Genomic DNA, 13,138 nt, shown 5'->3' with positions numbered 1-13,138 from the left:
TTTTACTTGAAGTGTGCACTCGTTCACTACTTTCTTCAAGTCTAATGGTATTGGATTGGTGGGCATGGCCTACTGGGATTTCCCACCATATTTCTTATACCAGTAATTTCCTTTCAAATAAGTGAAGGGAAGTGAACAAGTGCACACTTTGGGGGGAGGGAAAGATAATTGTGATATAGCTAGTAGGTTAGTGGGCTGGGCTGACAGTACTGTACTCTAGAGTGATGAGTGGGCTGACAGTACTGTACTGTAGAGTGATGAGTGGGCTGACAGTACTGTACTCTAGAGTGATGAGTGGGCTGGGCTGACAGAACTGTACTGTAGAGTGATGAGTGGGCTGACAGTACTGTACTGTATAGTGATGAGTGGGCTGGGCTGACAGTACTGTACTGTAGAGTGATGAGTGGGCTGGGCTGACAGTACTGTACTCTAGAGTGATGAGTGGGCTGACAGTACTGTACTGTATAGTGATGAGTGGGCTGGGCTGACAGTACTGTACTGTAGAGTGATGAGTGGGCTGACTACTGTACAGTATAGTGATGAGTGGGCTGACGGTACTGTACTGTAGAGTGATGAGTGGGCTGGGCTGACAGTACTGTACTGTAGAGTGATGAGTGGGCTGACAGTACTGTACTGTATAGTGATGAGTGGGCTGGGCTGACAGTACTGTACTGTAGAGTGATGAGTGGGCTGGGCTGACAGTACTGTACTCTAGAGTGATGAGTGGGCTGACAGTACTGTACTGTATAGTGATGAGTGGGCTGGGCTGACAGTACTGTACTGTAGAGTGATGAGTGGGCTGACAGTACTGTACAGTATAGTGATGAGTGTGCTGACAGTACTGTACTGTAGAGTGATGAGTGGGCTGGGCTGACAGTACTGTACTGTAGAGTGATGAGTGGGCTGACAGTACTGTACTGTATAGTGATGAGTGGGCTGACAGTACTGTACTGTAGAGTGGTGAGTGGGCTGGGCTGACAGTACTGTATTGTAGAGTGATGAGTGGGCTGGGCTGACAGTACTGTACTGTAGAGTGATGAGTGGGCTGACAGTACTGTACTGTCGAGTGATGAGTGGGCTGACAGTACTGTACTGTAGAGTGATGAGTGGGCTGACAGTACTGTACTGTAGAGTAGAGTGGGCTGACAGTACTGTACTGTGGTGATGAGTGGGCTGACAGTACTGTACTGTAGAGTGATGAGTGGGCTGACAGTACTGTACTGTATAGTGATGAGTGGGCTGACAGTACTGGACAGTATAGTGATGAGTGGGCTGACAGTACTGTACAGTATAGTGATGAGTGGGCTGACAGTACTGTACCTATATTATAATCTAGGGCTAAATCCCAAATGGAAACCTATTTCTTATAGGCCCTGGTCAAAAGTAGTGCACTACATAGGTAATAGGGTGCAAGTTGGGACTCAAACAGCCTACGTCACGTGGCCCAGAGAGTGAGTGAGTCAGTCTGCCCTGTCTGCCACTGCCACCTAGCTATACTAGTATTGCCACACACTAGGTACAGTAGGATCACTTGTCTGATATTAGCCATGAGTGCATTATAATTATATTTGTATTCTATTTTGTATGTATGGTATTCTGCCACTCTATTCAATCTATTCTGCCTCTCTATTCAATCTATTCTGCCACTCTATTCAATCTATTCTGCCACTCTATTCAATCTATTCTGCCACTCTATTCAATCTATTCTGCCTCTCTATTCAATCTATTCTGCCACTATTCTGCCAATTCAATCTATTCTGCCAATCTATTCTGCCACTCTATTCAATCTATTCTGCCAATCTATTCTGCCACTCTATTCAATCTATTCTGCCAATTCAATCTATTCTGCCACTCTATTCAGTCTATTCTGCCACTCTATTCAATCTATTCTATTCTGCCAATCTATTCTGCCACTCTATTCAATCTATTCTGCCAGTCTATTCTGCCACTCTATTCAATCTATTCTGCCACTCTATTCAATCTATTCTGCCACTCTATTTAATCTATTCTGCCACTCTATTCAATCTATTCTTCCACTCTATTCAATATATTCTGCCACTCTATTAAATCTATTCTGCCACTCTATTCAATCTATTCTGCCACTCTATTCAATCTATTCTGCCAGTCTATTCTGCCACTCTATTCAATCTATTCTGCCACTCTATTCAATCTATTCTGCCAGTCTATTCTGCCACTCTATTCAATCTATTCTGCCACTCTATTCAATCTCTGCTGCCACTATTCAATCTATTCTGCCACTCTATTCAATCTCTGCTGCCACTATTCAATCTATTCTGCCACTCTATTCAATCTATTCTGCCACTCTATTCAATCTATTCTGCCACTCTATTCAATCTATTCTGCCACTCTATTCAATCTATTCTGCCACTCTATTCAATCTATTCTGCCACTCTATTCAATCTATTCTGCCACTCTATTCAATCTATTCTGCCACTCTATTCAATCTATTCTGCCACTCTATTCAATCTATTCTGCCTCTCTATTCAATCTATTCTGCCACTCTATTCTGCCAATCTATTCTGCCACTCTATTCAATCTATTCTGCCACTCTATTTAACCTATTCTGCCACTCTATTCAATCTATTCTGCCTCTCTATTCAATCTATTCTCCCACTCTATTCAATATATTCTGCCACTCTATTCTGCCAATCTATTCTGCCACTCTATTCAATCTATGCTGCCACTCTATTCAATCTATTCCGCCACTCTATTCTGCCAATATATTCTGCCACTCTATTCAATATTTTCTATTCAATCTATTCTGCCACTCTATTCAATCTATTCTGCCACTCTATTCTGCCTCTCTATTCAATCTATTCTGCCACTCTATTCAATATTTTCTGCCACTCTATTCTGCCACTCTGTTCGATCTATTCAGCCACTCTATTCTGCCAATCTATTCTGCCAATCTATTCTGCCACTCTATTCAATCTATTCTGCCACTCTATTCAATCTATTCTGCCACTCTATTCAATCTATTCTGCCAATATATTCTGCCACTTTATTTAATCTATTCTGCCAATCTATTCTGCCACTCTATTCTGCCAATCTATTCTGCCAATCTATTCTGCCAATCTATTCTGCCACTCTATTCTGCCACTCTATTCAATCTATTCTGACAATCTATTCTGCCACTCTATTCAATCTATTCTGCCTCTCTATTTAATCTATTCTGCCACTCTATTCAGTCTATTCTGCCACTCTATTCAATCTATTCTGCCAATCTATTCTGCCACTATATTCAATCTATTCTGCCACTCTATTTAATCTATTCTGCCACTCTATTCAATCTATTCTGCCACTCTATTCAATCTATTCTGCCACTCTATTCAATCTATTCTGCCAGTCTATTCTGCCACTCTATTCAATCTATTCTGCCACTCTATTCAATCTATTCTGCCACTCTATTCAATCTATTCTGACACTCTATTTAATCTATTCTGCCACTCTATTCAATCTAGTCTGCCTCTCTATTCAATCTATTCTGCCACTCTATTTAATCTATTCTGCCACTCTATTCAATCTATTCTACCACTCTATTCAATCTATTCTGCCACTCTATTCAATCTATTCTGCCACTCTATTCTGCCAATCTATTCTGCCACTCTATTCAATCTATTCTGCCACTCTATTTAATCTATTCTGCCACTCTATTCAATCTATTCTGCCACTCTATTCAATCTATTCTGCCACTCTATTCAATCTATTCTGCCACTCTATTCTGCCAATCTATTCTGCCACTCTATTCAATCTATTCTGCCTCTCTATTCAATCTATGCTGCCACTCTATTCAATCTATTCCGCCACTCTATTCTGCCAATATATTCTGCCACTCTATTCAATATATTCTGCCACTCTATTCAATCTATTCTGCCATTCTATTCAATCTATTCTGCCTCGCTATTCAATCTATTCTGCCTCTCTATTCAATCTATTCTGCCACTCTATTCAATCTATTCTGCCACTCTATTCTGCCACTCTGTTCAATCTATTCTGCCACTCTATTCTGCCAATCTATTCTGCCAATCTATTCTGCCACTCTATTCAATCTATTCTGCCACTCTATTCAATCTATTCTGCCACTCTATTCAATCTATTCTGCCAATATATTCTGCCACTCTATTTAATCTATTCTGCCAATCTATTCTGCCACTCTATTCTGCCAATCTATTCTGCCAATCTATTCTGCCAATCTATACTGCCACTCTATTCTGCCAATCTATTCTGCCACTCTATTCTGCCAATGTATTCTGCCAATCTATTCTGCCACTCTATTCAATCTATTCTGCCAATCTATTCTGCCACTCTATTCAATCTATTCTGCCTCTCTATTCAATCTATTCTGCCACTCTATTCAATCTATTCTGCCACTTTATTCAATCTATTCTGCCACTCTATTCAATCTATTCTGCCACTCTATTCTGCCAATCTATTCTGCCACTCTATTCAATATAATCTGCCTCTCTATTCAATCTATTCTGCCACTCTATTCAATCTATTCTGCCACTCTATTCAATCTATTCTGCCACTCTATTTAATATATTCTGCCACTCTATTCAATCTATTCTGCCTCTCTATTCAATCTATTCTGCCACTCTATTCAATCTATTCTGCCACTCTATTCTGCCAATCTATTCTGCCACTCTATTCAATATAATCTGCCTCTCTATTCAATCTATGCTGCCACTCTATTCAATCTATTCTGCCACTCTATTCTGCCAATCTATTCTGCCACTCTATTCAATCTATTCTGCCACTCTATTCAATCTATTCTACCACTCTATTCAATCTATTCTGCCTCGCTATTCAATCTATTCTGCCTCTCTATTCAATCTATTCTGCCACTCTATTCAATCTATTCTGCCACTCTATTCTGCCACTCTGTTCAATCTATTCTGCCACTCTATTCTGCCAATCTATTCTGCCAATCTATTCTGCCACTCTATTTAATCTATTCTGCCACTCTATTCAATCTATTCTGCCACTCTATTCAATCTATTCTGCCAATCTATTCTGCCACTCTATTTAATCTATTCTGCCAATCTATTCTGCCACTCTATTCTGCCAATCTATTCTGCCAATCTATTCTGCCAATCTATTCTGCCAATCTATTCTGCCACTCTATTTAATCTATTCTGCCACTCTATTTAATCTATTCTGCCACTCTATTCAATCTATTCTGCCACAGTATTCTGCCACCACCTAAGGTAATTTTAGGTATATGACAAGTAATTTATTCAACTGCAATATGTGGCCAGTCCAGGACTAGTCATTTATTCAACTGTAATATGTGCCAGTCTATTCAGGATGCTGCCACTCTATTCAATCTATTCTGCCACTCTATGTCTGCCAGTCTATTCTGCCACTCTATTCAATCTATTCTGCCACTCTATTCAATCTATTCTACCACTCTATTCAATCTATTCTGCCTCGCTATTCAATCTATTCTGCCTCTCTATTCAATCTATTCTGCCACTCTATTCAATCTATTCTGCCACTCTATTCTGCCACTCTGTTCAATCTATTCTGCCACTCTATTCTGCCAATCTATTCTGCCAATCTATTCTGCCACTCTATTTAATCTATTCTGCCACTCTATTCAATCTATTCTGCCACTCTATTCAATCTATTCTGCCAATCTATTCTGCCACTCTATTTAATCTATTCTGCCAATCTATTCTGCCACTCTATTCTGCCAATCTATTCTGCCACTCTATTCTGCCAATCTATTCTGCCACTCTATTTAATCTATTCTGCCACTCTATTCAATCTATTCTGCCACTCTATTCAATCTATTCTGCCACAGTATTCTGCCACCACCTAAGGTAATTTTAGGTATATGACAAGTAATTTATTCAACTGCAATATGTGGCCAGTCCAGGACTAGTCATTTATTCAACTGTAATATGTGGCCAGTCTAGGACTAGTCATTTATTCAACTGTAATATGTGGCCAGTCTAGGACTAGTCATTTATTCAACTGTAATATGTGGCCAGTCCAGGACTAGTCATTTATTCAACTGTAATATGTGGCCAGTCCAGGACTAGTCATTTATTCAACTGTAATATGTGGCCAGTCCAGGACTAGTCATTTATTCAACTGTAATATGTGGCCAGTCCAGGACTAGTCATTTATTCAACTGTAATATGTGGCCAGTCTAGGACTAGTCATTTATTCAACTGTAATATGTGGCCAGTCTAGGACTAGTCATTTATTCAACTGTAATATGTGGCCAGTCTAGGACTAGTCATTTATTCAACTGTAATATGTGGCCAGTCCAGGACTAGTCATTTATTCAACTGTAATATGTGGCCAGTCCAGGACTAGTCATTTATTCAACTGTAATATGTGGCCAGTCCAGGACTAGTCATTTATTATTGTACACTATATGGTTTTGTATTGTTAGATTGTCATGCATTGCAGCCAGGGGTTTGGTATGTTTTTGTAGCAGGAAATAAGGACAACATTGAGGTGAGTCTGTATTGTAATTTCTTATTTGTAAGGTTATTGTATGTCTTTTTGCTGTTTATCCTGCGATTAAAGTGTATTTATATTAATCCCACGTTGTTATTATTATACAAAATGAATACAACATGTAAATAGTATTCATTTGAGATGGAATTGACCTGCGTGTTGTTCACCCAAGCTTCCTACATCAATGCACGGTATTCTCTCCTCGACCCGGTGCTTAACGGATCGTGAATGTGCGTCTTGTTTTAATTCGTCCCTGGTGAGTTGTACCGACTTCAGTCACATGTCTGCAGAACCCGAGTCTGTAGCAGACGGAACTAGCCAGCCAGCTAGCTAGCCTTTTTTTATTTAACATTTTAGCAAACAGAGTAATTTGCACGAATATTATTTATCTAGTCATTTCTGATTTTCTTGTCAAAATGTAAGTTTATCAAGTGATCGGGTCAAGACTAGTAATGGGATGATGGATATGGAATTTAGTTGGCTTGCTAGCTAGCTTCGTTAGCATTTGTGTGTGTTTGTTAACGCTAACTCAGCTAGCTGGATAGACGAATTTCTTCGTGATTAATTTTTGGATTTAACTTGCTTGGATGTCATGGCTTCAACGAAGTGACAGGAATTATCTTCAAGTCACCAATACGGATGAAATAAACGGTTTGATCGGTTGGGTGGTGGAGAGAGGAGACATGGTATTGTAGTTGTGCCTTGTAACGTTGCTCAACGTGACAGTGTTTTTTTTATTGTCATACTGATTGGCTAAGTAAACATTAGCATATAGCTAGCAGGAAAGCTCCACAATGCATGACGCTTACGAACCGGTACCTATCCTGGAGAAACTGCCTCTCCAGATTGACTGCCTTGCGGCCTGGGGTAAGTTGATATTGTCATCTCTCTCTCTATCTCTATCTCTATATCTATCTATCATCTTAACTAACTAACAACACAAGACCACTCTAGCTGGCTGGTTTGTTTACCATTTTAACGTTAGCCAGCTGATATCTTTACCAGTTTATAGCTTGATGAGTTTTGAGGTGACAGATCATTGTAAACAAAGTCACCCTGTCTTGGGCCACCCTGTCGATGACAGAGAGATTTATTAGAGACCAAGTCATATTTAGTGAATAGCATTGTATTTTAATGGCTCCCAGTTGATGTCCTCATAGTGTGTGTTCCAAATGGCACCCTAATTCCTATTGGTTCTTATCAAGAGTAGTGCACTACATAAGGAAACGGGTGCCGTTTGGGACATGACCATGCTGAGGTCCTTCTATTTCCTATTTCCTATCACGTCACAGAGGACTGGCTTCTAGTTGGGACCAAACCAGGCCATCTGCTGCTCTACAGAATCAAAAAGGATGCAGGTGAATGAGAGAGAGAGAGACCTCTGCTTTTAGCCTCTGTCCTGTGTTTTTGTGTGTGTATTGTTGGCTTCGGTGTGCAATAGTTTCCAGTGTTATTACGTCCATCTCGTAGCAGATGTCTCAAACAAGGAAACATATCCGCTCTCTCTTTCTTACTCGTAGGTACCAACAGGTTTGAGGTGACTCTGGAGAAATCCAACAAGAACTTCTCCAAGAAGATCCAGCAGGTAGGCAGATGAAGTGGGGATGGAGGGGGCTGGGAGGTCTCTCTCTCTCTGTCCCCCCCCCCTCCAGGCTTTTAAGGAACTGTCCCAAGAGGACCCCTTTCAGTGACTTGTCTCTGGTAATGTAGGCACACTTCACATTCTGTTGATGTGACAGGAATTACAAATAACAAAAAGTAGCGTAGATTGAGACAAAATCTAGGTGACACTGTTGTCCCAGATCTGTGATGTGCTATGGCCAACTCCGTTTCTGCCCTTGACTGACAAGGAGTTGGTGACTTCACAGACTGACACTCACTCAGGTTACCATTGTCACCATCTCAGTCACCACCTCTGGTCTCTTTCTTCTGTTCCTCGCAGCTCTTCATTGTCTCACAGTACAAGATCCTCATCAGTCTACTAGGTAAAACATTTTCCTCAGCAAACAAACGGCCATATTGTTCACATGAACATGAGGTTTGGTTATCTCAGTAATCCATAGGTCAAAGGTTGTTTTAAATATTGTCTGTTTGTGTGTGTCTGTGCATGCGTACGTGTGTGTCTGCGTGTGTGTTCCTCTCTACAGAGAACAACATCCATGTCCACGACCTATTGACCTTTCAGCAGATTACTGTAGTCTCCAAGGCCAAAGGGGCAACGCTCTTCGCCTGTGACCTGCAGGTAAAATAGACCATAGTTTGTAAATGTCTTGATGCCAACCAGTTCATTGTATTTATCTGTAGCTCCTGTAAAGATGTGAAATTGTATCACATATTTATGTTTTCCCCTTCTTCTTCTTCTTCTTCTTCTTCTTCCTGCAGCTGTCCCCTTCAGGAGAGGCCCAGCTGAGGATGTGTGTTGCAGTGAAGAAGAAGCTTCAGCTGTACTACTGGAAGGACAGGGAGTTCTATGAGCTACAGGTGAGACAGGGAGTTCTATGAGCTACAGGTGAGATGGGGAGTTCTATGAGCTCCAGGTGAGACTGGGAGTTCTATGAGCTACAGGTGAGACTGGGAGTTCTACGAGCTACAGGTGAGACAGGGAGTTCTACGAGCTACAGGTGAGACAGGGAGTTCTATGAGCTACAGGTGAGACAGGGAGTCCCCGTCCAACCTTGCAGCGATGCTCCCTGTCCAACCTTGCAGCGACGCTCCCTGTCCAACCTTGCAGCGATGCTCCTTGTCCAACCTTGCAGCGATGCTCCCCGTCCAACCTGACAGAGCTTGACAGGATCTTTATTTATGGGCATTTACATACACTTATGTTTTTCTTAACAGAATAGCTAGTGTTTTTCAAATCAATTTAAGTTGGCTATTTTGGTTAATGGCCTCGGTGGCCTGGCAGATGGCCTCGGTGGCCTGGCAGATGGCCTCGGTGGCCTGGCAGGTGGCCTCGGTGGCCTGGCAGGTGGCCTCGGTGGCCTGGCAGGTGGCCTGGCAGATTGGGCTCCTCTTGAAGGCCAAATGACCTTACCCATAAAATCACGAAATTCCAGGCCTTCAAGATGGGCGTGTGAGTGGACAGACTCTTACCAGAGAACATGGGAACGATTGAGGAAAATGCAGACCTCACATTTAGAAGGATTTTGTTAACCAATAAGTATTAACCAATAAGTGTTGTTTGTTTGTCTTTCAGGGGGACTTTTCTGCTCCAGACATCCCGAAGTCCATGGCCTGGTGTGAGAACTCCATCTGTGTAGGCTTCAAGAGGGACTACTACCTCATCCGGGTCAGTGGGGCACAAAACAGGAAACACTGTGTGTGGATTTCATGTGAACCTGTGGGAGACATCTTCTAATATGATATATTATGTATACGAGCTATTATTCTGAAGAGGGGCTTTGACCTCTTTCTCAATTTACCCTCTTCGTCTGCACTGATCGGAGAAGGCTTGACAAGTTAACAATGGTATGGTCGAAGCTTATAATTCACCTGGTCAGTGGTTTCAGCTCCGAATCAGGACAGGAGTGGATAGAAGGAGGTTGTGTGTTTTTACCCCTCTGTATCCTCAGACCTCTCCCCTGTTATCCTCCAGATGGATGGCCGTGGCTCCATCAAGGAGCTCTTCCCCACGGGGAAGCAGCTGGAGCCCCTGGTGGTTCCCCTGGCTGATGGGAAGGTGGCGGTGGGCCAGGATGACCTCACGGTGGTGCTCAACGAGGAGGGGGTCTGCACTCAGAAGTGTGCCCTCAACTGGACTGACATCCCCATTGATATGGGTACTTATGTTCCCTTGTTATAGTTTCTTTCCCGTGGCTCAGCAGTATGTACATTCATATCCTGCCTTTCTGGTATTAGATAATGGATATGCTTAAATGACTTTACGCCATATTGTTTGTCTCCAGACTTGCTACTTCTTTTTTGTTTCAAGTTTTTGTGTAGCCTACTTCACACTTACGATGCAATATTACTTTAAACACTAAAACCAATGAATTACTGTTGGCTATGTTTTGTCGTCTACAGACTGAATGTCACTTCGTTTTCTATTTGGACTACTCGGCGTGTTATGGTTGGAACGTGAAAATGATGGGGCCGTACTTGCGAACATAAGCAGCCATTTTAAATTTAAACTAATTTTTCGAATTTAAAAAAAAATTGTCGCTTAACTTGCACGGGAGAGAATGCTAAATTATAGCTGGTCCCATAAGATAACATAGCTAACATTAGCCCTGTGCTAACCTCGCCAGGTGACAGTGATTTATATTCTGAAACATTTTTTTTTTTTTTACAATTTTAATCAGCCTATCAAAGAGTTTAGACTTTATTTCCACCAACCAATGGTATTTCTTAAAATAGGTCAAACCACCAACCACTAGAGGGATATTTTAAACCTAGAAATTCAAGGTTTGCGTTTGTTCCTTTTGGTCTGTAACAGAATGTTGTGTGCCAACATTGATCCTTGGCAAGACTACTACTAATGTTAGACATTTTCACATGTATGAAACAACTGCCACGTTATCTGTTTATCTGTTTATCACGTTTATTGGTCACGTGCAGATGTTACTGCGGTTTTAACGAAAACCATGTGGTTTTATGGATGAAATATGGACATTTATCATGCATCGTGAAAAGAAAAGCAAAGAGCCTTTGTCAAATATCAGCCATGATCACCATCACTTTTAGGTGGCTGAAGTGGTTGACCAAGTCCATAGTGGCCCACTGCTGAAGTGGTTGACTCCAAGACCATAGTGGCCCACTGCTGAAGTGGTTGACCAAGTCCATAGTGGCCCACTGCTGAAGTGGTTGACTCCAAGACCATAGTGGCCCACTTGAAGTGGTTGACTCCAAGACCATAGTGGCCCACTGCTGAAGTGGTTGACCAAGTCCATAGTGGCTCCAAGTGGTTGACCCATAGTGGCCCACTGCTGAAGTGGTTGACTCCAAGGCCATAGTGGCCCACTGCTGAAGTGGTTGACCAAGACCATAGTGGCCCACTGCTGAAGTGGTTGACTCCAAGACCATAGTGGCCCACTGCTGAAGTGGTTGACCAAGTCCATAGTGTACTTTAACCATGGGTTCGAACCCACTTCGTGTCAAGACTTTTTTTGTTGAGAAAAAACTGTTGCTTTCCTTGTTGCTCGATTCAAAACTAATGTGATGAAGTGGATGATTATTATAAAGCCTTTAGAACGCTGTAGGCATAAGAATACAGCCAACTAGTGATAGTGTAGGCTAACATCTCCCCACCAGGAGGGGGCGTAGTCGCTTCATGGGTAGGCACCACCAGGCTTTCACCTCAGTGGCCTGCAAGCCAAGGCTTTCACCTCAGTGGCCTGCAAGCCAAGGCTTTCACCTCAGTGGCCTGCAAGCCAAGGCTTTCACCTCAGTGGCCTGCAAGCCAAGGCGACATATGAAATAGGACCAAGGTGGTTAATGGGGTTGATCGTGAATTGAGGGTGTACCATACAAAGTGCCATATGCATTAGTAGGTTAGGACATTAGGACACTGTCTGATGTGAATGGATGTAGGCTATAGCTATGTTAGACTTCCTATAGAAGTCTACAGAAAATTATAATTTGTTTTTGTATTTATTATGGATCCCCATAAGTTCCTGCCAAGGCAGCAGCTACTCTTCCTGGGGTTTATTATGGATCCCCATTAGTTCCTGCCAAGGCAGCAGCTACTCTTCCTGGGGTTTATTATGGATCCCCATTAGTTCCTGCCAAGGCAGCAGCTACTCTTCCTAGGGTTTATTATGGATCCCCATTAGTTCCTGCCAAGGCAGCAGCTACTCTTCCTGGGGTCCAGCAAAAATGAAGGCAGTTTATACAATTTTAAAAACATTACAATACATTGACTGTGTGTCCTCAGGCCCCTCCCCCACCACTACCACATATATACAGTACTAAATCCATGTGTATGCGTGTGTGTGTAGTGCGTATGTTATCGTGTGTGTGTCTGTGCCAATGTTTGTTGCTTCACAGTCCCCGCTGTCCAATAAGGTGTTTTAAAAAAAAAAAAATGTTTTTTTAAATCTAATTTTACAGCTGGCATGAGTTCCTTGATGTGGAATAGAGTTCCATGTGGTCATGGCTCTATGTAGTACTGTGGAGTAGAGTTCCATGTAGTCATGGCTCTATGTAGTACTGTGGAATAGAGTTCCATGTAGTCATGACTCTATGTAGTACTGTGGAATAGAGTTCCATGTGGTCATGGCTCTATGTAGTACTGTGGAATAGAGTTCCATGTAGTCATGGCTCTATGTAGTACTGTGGAGTAGAGTTCCATGTAGTCATGGCTCTATGTAGTACTGTGGAATAGAGTTCCATGTGGTCATGTCTCTATGTAGTACTGTGGAATAGAGTTCCATGTGGTCATGACTCTATGTAGTACTGTGCCTTCCGTAGTCAGAGAGTTACATGACTTTTATCAAGTAGAAGTAATTCTCCATCAGATACTGATACAGCCCAGTGTTACTCCCTTAATACTGTTGATATGAGTCCTCTGGACTCGTGATTAAACGACTTTAACAAGAGCTGCAATACTGCCATCTGCTGACTAGAGATGACCACCTAAAATCCTACTGTTCACTCTGTAATGCTCATCCTCCAGTCTAATATCACATATGTAACAAATCAGATG

At 42.0% G+C, this 13,138-nt stretch overlaps 1 pseudogene; it reads left to right on the top strand.

The window, feature by feature from the left end:
- Positions 1-6,772: 6,772 nt before the first annotated feature.
- The window catches only part of LOC139375476 (vam6/Vps39-like protein), a 71,937-nt pseudogene continuing 65,571 nt past the window's right edge, over positions 6,773-13,138 (top strand).

Source organism: Oncorhynchus clarkii, chromosome 19, assembly GCF_045791955.1.
Source record: "Oncorhynchus clarkii lewisi isolate Uvic-CL-2024 chromosome 19, UVic_Ocla_1.0, whole genome shotgun sequence".
In the NCBI taxonomy this organism is placed as follows: Eukaryota; Metazoa; Chordata; class Actinopteri; order Salmoniformes; family Salmonidae; genus Oncorhynchus; species Oncorhynchus clarkii.
This window is presented reverse-complemented; position numbering and strand designations above follow the sequence as displayed.